The sequence below is a fragment of the Arachis ipaensis genome, chromosome B10 (assembly GCF_000816755.2).
Source record: "Arachis ipaensis cultivar K30076 chromosome B10, Araip1.1, whole genome shotgun sequence".
Taxonomy (NCBI): Eukaryota; Viridiplantae; Streptophyta; class Magnoliopsida; order Fabales; family Fabaceae; genus Arachis; species Arachis ipaensis.
Window position 1 is genome coordinate 27,196,417 of NC_029794.2, and position 6,317 is coordinate 27,202,733.

The following is a 6,317-nucleotide window of genomic DNA, read 5'->3' on the forward strand; positions in this document are numbered from 1 at the left end:
CATATCAGGATTTACTCCATTGGTCTTCACAATATCACAAATCTGCAGGAAATCAGAGATAAATTGATTTGGGTCTTCATGAGGAAGTCCATGATACTGGCAATTTTATTGCACAAGAGTGACAAGCTAAGGCTTCAGTTCAAAATTGTTTGCAGCTATAGGAGGCACCACAATGCTTTTCCCATAAAGATCTACATTGGGAGCAGTGTATGAGCCAAGCACTCTTCTGGGTTGTTCGTTCTCAATTGGATTTGCCACATTGGCATTAGCAGCATGATTACGAGCCATAGTAGACTCTGTAGCCTTGTAAAGTCTTGCTTGTTGCGAACGCCGCCTTAAAGTCCTTTCAGGTTCAGGATCAAATCCTATAAGAGGTTTCTTATCCCTGTTCCTGCTCATAAAAGGATAGAAGACAAGAAAAGATGGGACTCTCTACGTTAAAGTGTAGAGAATTTCCAATGAGGTAACCTGTGTAAAATAATAAAATAAAAACACTTACTACTTAATGCTAAAAATTTTCAAAAATAATGATAAAAAATCAAGCTAAAAATTTCAAAATTTTCAAGGAAAATTAAACAGAAAAATTAAAACAAAATTAACTAGGTAACACCAAACTTAATTTCAGAAATTAAGAAAAAATAAAGCTAAAAAAAATTAAAAAATTAAGGTGTAAAATTAAATAAATTTAAAGCTAAAACGCCTAATCTAAGCAATCAAACAACTAATATTTGTCAATCACAGTCAATCCCCGGCAACGGCGCCAAAAACTTGGTGCGAAATTTAAAGTCCACAAACTAACCGGCAAGTGCACCGGGTCGTACCAAGTAATACCTCAGGTGAGTGAGGGTCGATCCCACGAGGATTGATAGACTAAGAAACAATGATTGAATGATTTACTTATTTAGACAAACAGAAAATAGTGTTTGGGTCTCAATTGCATTAACAGTAATTCAGAGAATCAGAAAGTAAACAGTAAACAAGTTGTGAAATATATATGGAGAAACAGTTAAGGCTTCAGAGATATCTATCTTCCGGATTGAATTTTCTTACTAATTATTTTAATCATGCAAGATTCCATTTATGGCAAACTATATGTGACTAAACCCTAATTCCTTAGACCCTTTTAGTCTCTTTTAACCTTCATCAACCCCCAATTCCTTAGTTACTTAATTCCAATTAGAGGATGAAGTTCAATTCTAGTTATATGCCACAAAAACCCTAATTACCAAAATATAAGAGGATTATATGTCACGTATCCCGTTAAGTCCAGATAATTATAAATTTAGGAGAATTTGTTTTCAAGCTGTTGTTCAGGTAAAGAGCTTTTCCAAGGTTTACAAGAACTTAAATAGAATAAGGGTCATACTTCCATTCCACCCAGATTCATAAGATAAAGAACGAAAACAAATCTTGAAATTGAAATCAATACATGAATTAAAATAGAAAAGTAATAGTATTAATCCATAGAATAAACAGAGCTCCTAACCTTAACAGTGGAGGTTTAGTTGCTCATAGTTCAGAGAGAAAACTAGGATTCTGAAACACTGTAAAGTGCGGAATGAGGTAGAAGAGAGGAGAAAAGAGCCGAAGGGGATGATTCTTTTCCTTTTATATCTAATCCTAATTACTGTAAAATAAATTTCCTAAAACTAAATAATATCTTTTTCTAATTATAAATAAAATAAAAGTTTAAATCAAAATTTCTAATTGGTGCACGAAATTGTGATTCACACTTTTCACAACTCCACACAACTAACCAGCAAGTGCATTGGGTCGTCCAAGTAATAAACCTTACGTGAGTAAGGGTCGATCCCACGGAGATTGTCGTCTTGAAGCAAGCTATGGTCATCTTGTAAATCTCAGTCAGGCGGTTTCAAATGGTTATGAGGTTTTGATAATTAAAAGATAAATAAAATATAAAATAAAATAAAGATACTTATGTGATTCATTGGTGGGAATTTCAGATAAGCGTTTGGAGATGCTTTGTTGCTTTTGAACCTCTGCTTTCCTATTGTCTTCTTCCAATCATGCGTGCTCCCTTCCATGGCAAACTGTATGATCCTCTCGGATGAAAAATACCAGGTACGATCTCTGCACGGCTAATCAACTGTCCGGATTTCTCGTCTCGGATGAAAAATACCAAGTACAGCTACCGCACGGCTAATCATCTGTCGGTTCCCGCTAGCGTCGGAATAGGAGCCTTGTCCTTTTGCACACTGTCACTACGCCCAACATTCGCAAGTTTGAAGCTCGTCACAGTCATCCCTTCCCAGATCCTACTCGGAATACCACAGACAAGATTTAGACTTTCCGGATCTCAGAAATGGCTGCCAATTGGTTCTAGCCTCTACCACGAAGATCCTAATCTCACGGACTCGGTCCGTGTATTAGAGACCCAAGAGATACGCACTCAAGCTGTCACCCAATGACTACGTTGAGCTCAAATAGAACGGAAGTGTTTGTCAGGCACGCGTTCATAGGTTTGAGAATAATGATGAGTGTCACAAATCATATCATTCTCCATATTGAAGTACGAGTGAGTATCTTAGAATAGAATCAAGCGCGATTGAATAGAAAACAGTAGTAATTGCATTAATTCATGAAGAATAGTAGAGCTCCACACCTTAATCTATGGGGTGTAGAAATTCCACCGTAGAAAATACATAAGTGAAAATAGTTTAGGCATGGCCGTGTGTCCAGCCTCCAAGTCCAAGTCTAAGGACTAAACGTCCAGAGATACAAATACAATAGTAAAAAGTACTATTTATACTAAACTAGTAACTTAGGTTTACAGAAAATAAGTAACTAAGTGCAGATAGTGCAGAAATCCACTTCTGGGGCCCACTTGGTGTGTGCTTGGGCTGAGCATTGAGCTTTACACGTGCATAGGCTGTTCTTGGAGTTAAACACTAGCTTGGGTGCCAGTTTGGGCGTTTTACTCCAGTTTTGGTGCCAGTTCTGGCGTTTTATGCCAGAAAGTTTTTGGCTGGATTTTAGCGCCAGTTTGGGCCATCAATTCTCGGGCAAAGCATAGACTATTATATATTTCTGAAAAGCCCAAGATGTCTACTTTCCAACTCAATTGAGAACATGCCAATTGGGCCTCTGTAGCTCTAGAAAATCCACATCGAGTGCAAGAGGGTCAGAATCCAACAGCATCTGCAGTCCTTTTTCAGCCTCTGAATCAGATTTTTGCTCAGGTCCCTCAATTTCAGCCAGAAAATACCTGAAATTACAGAAAAATACACAAACTCATAGTAAAGTCCAGAAATGTGATTTTTGCATAAAAACTAATAAAAATATAATAAAAAGTAACTAAAACATACTAAAAACTATGTAAAAACAATGCCAAAAAGGGTATAAATTATCTGCTCATCACAATACCAAACTTAAATTGTTGCTTGTTCCCAAGAAACTAAAAACAAAATAGGATAAAAAGAAGAGAAAATACAATAAATTTCAAAAATATCAATGAAGATTAGTTTCAATTAGATGAGCAGGGCTAGTAGCTTTTTGCTTCTGAACAGTTTTGGCATCTCACTTTATCCTTTGAAGTTCAGAATGATTGGCTTCCATAGGAACTCAGAATTCAGATAGTGTTATTGATTCTCCTAGTTCAGTATGTTGATTCTTGAACACAGCTATTTTATGAGACTTGGCTGTGACCCTAAGCATTTTATTTTCCAATATTACCACTGAATACATAAATGCCACAGACACATAACTGGGTGAACCTTTTCAGATTATGACTCAGCTTTGCTAGAGTCCCCAGTTAGAGGTGCTCAGAGCTCTTAAGCACACTCTTTTTGCTTTGGACCACGACTTTAACCGTTCAGTCTCAAGCTTTTCACTTGACACCTTCACGCCACAAGCACATGGTTAGGGACAGCTTGGTTTAACCGCTTAGGCCAGGATTTTATTCCTTGGGCCCTCCTATCCATTAATGCTCAAAGCCTTGGATCCTTTTTACCCTTGCCTTTTGGTTTAAAGGGTTATTGGCTTTTTCTGCTTGCTTTTTCTTATTCTTTTTTCTTTTTCTTTATTATTTTTTTCGCCATTTTTTTTCTTTTTTTTCGCAAGCTTTGTGTTTTTCACTGCTTTTTCTTGCTTCAAGAATCAATTTTATGATTTTTTAGATTATCAATAACATTTCTCTTTTTTTCATTATTCTTTCAAGAGCCAACAATTTTAACATTCATAAACAACAAATTCAAAAATATGCATTGTTCAAGCATTCATCCAGAAAACAAAAAGTATTGCCACCACATCAAAATAATTAAACTAATTTCAAGATAGAATTCGAAATCATGCACTTCTTGTTCTTTTGCAATTAAAAACATTTTTCATTTAAGAAAGGTGAAGGATTCATAGGACATTCATAGCTTTAAGACATAGACACTAGACACTAATGATCATGTAATAAAGACACAAACATAGACAAAACATAAAGCATAGAATTCGAAAAAACAAAAAACTAAGAACAAGGAAATTAAAGAACGGGTCCACCTTAGTGACGGCGGCTAGTTCTTCCTCTTGAAGATCTTATGGAGTGCTTGAGCTCCTCTATGTCTCTTCATTGCCTTTGTTGCTCCTCCCTCATGGCCTTTTGGTCCTCTCTGATTTCATTGAGGATAATGGAGTGCTCTTGGTGCTCCATCCTTAGTTGGCCCATGTTAGAACTCAATTCTCCTAAAGAAGTGTTGAGTTGCTCCCAATAGTTGTGTGGAGGAAAATGCATCCCTTGAGGCATCTCAGGGATTTCTTAATGAGGAATTTCCTCATCCTCTTGTTGAGGTCCATGAGTGGGCTCTCTTGTTTGCTCCATCCTCTTTTTAGTGATGGGCTTGTGAGATGAATCTCTACATCTCCCATGACTCGGAGGTGGAAGCAATTGCCTTCCCTTTCCTCTTTCTAGAGGTTTTTCCGGCCTTAGGTGCCATTAATGGTTATGGAAAAACAAAAAGCAGAGCTTTTTTCACACCAAACTTAAAAGGTTTGCTCGTCTTCGAGCAAAAGAAGAAAGAAAGGAGTAGAAGAAAAAGAAATGGAGGAGATGAAGGGGAGTGTTGGTTTCGGCCAAGGGGGTAAATGTGTATGAGGTGTGAAATTGAAGGTTGTAAGGAGGGGTATTTATAGGGTAAGAGAGAGGGGGAATTCGTGTAAGAGGGGTTGGGTTTGGGAGGGAAATGGTTTGAATTTGAATGGTGAGGTAGGTGGGGTTTTATGATGGATGGGAGTGATTGGTAAAGAGAATATGGGGAAAAGGGTAGGATTTGATAGGTGAATGGTATTTGGGGAAGAGGTATTGATGTGATTGGTCAAGGGTATTTGAGGAAGAGTGTTATGGAAAGGTGTGAAGAGGAGAGAAGAAGAGGTGGGATAGGTGGAGATCCTGTGGGGTCCACAGATCCTGAGGTGTCAAGGAATTCTGCTCCCTGCACCATTCTGGCATTTAAACGCTCTCTGTGTGCCAATTCTGGCGTTTAACGCCAGCTCTGCTATCTTTCCTGGCGTTAAATGCCAGTCTGCTGCCCCTTTCTGGCGTTTAATACCAGCCAGACACCAGACACCCTTTCCTGGCGTTAAACGCCCATTCTGCTATCCTTACTGGCATTTAAACACCAGTAAGCATGTCCTCCAGGGTGTGCTATTTTTTATGTTGTTTTTTATTTTGCTTTAATTCTGCAGCTATTTTTATGACTTCACATGATCATCAACCTAAAGAAAACATAAAATGACAATGGAATATAAATAAATATAATTAAATAACATTGGGTTGCCTCCCAATAAGCGCTTCTTTAATGTCAATAGCTTGACAGTGAGCTCTTGGAGAGCTTCACAGAGACTCAGAGCTTAATGGTGGCCTCCCAACACTAAACTTAGAAGTTGAGTGTGGGGGCTCTGTTTGACTCTGTATTGAGAGAAGCTTTTCATACTTCTTCTCCATGGTTACAGAAGAAGATCCTTGAGCCTTAAACACAAGGTAGTCCTCATTCAATTGAAGGACTAACTCTCCTCTGTCCACATCAATCACAGCTCTTGCTATGGCTAGGAAGGATCTTCCAAGGATGACGGATTCATCCTCATCCTTCCCAGTTTCTAGGATTATGAAATTAGCAGGGATGTAAAAGCCTTCAACCTTCACTAAGATATCCTCTACAACTCCATAAGCCTGTTTCCTTGATTTGTCTCCTAATTCTAGTGAGAATTTAGCAGCTTGTACCTCAAAGATCCCTAGTTTCTCCATTACAGAGAGTGGCATGAGGTTTATTCCTGACCCCAGGTCACACAGAGCCTTCTTAAAGATCATGGTGCCT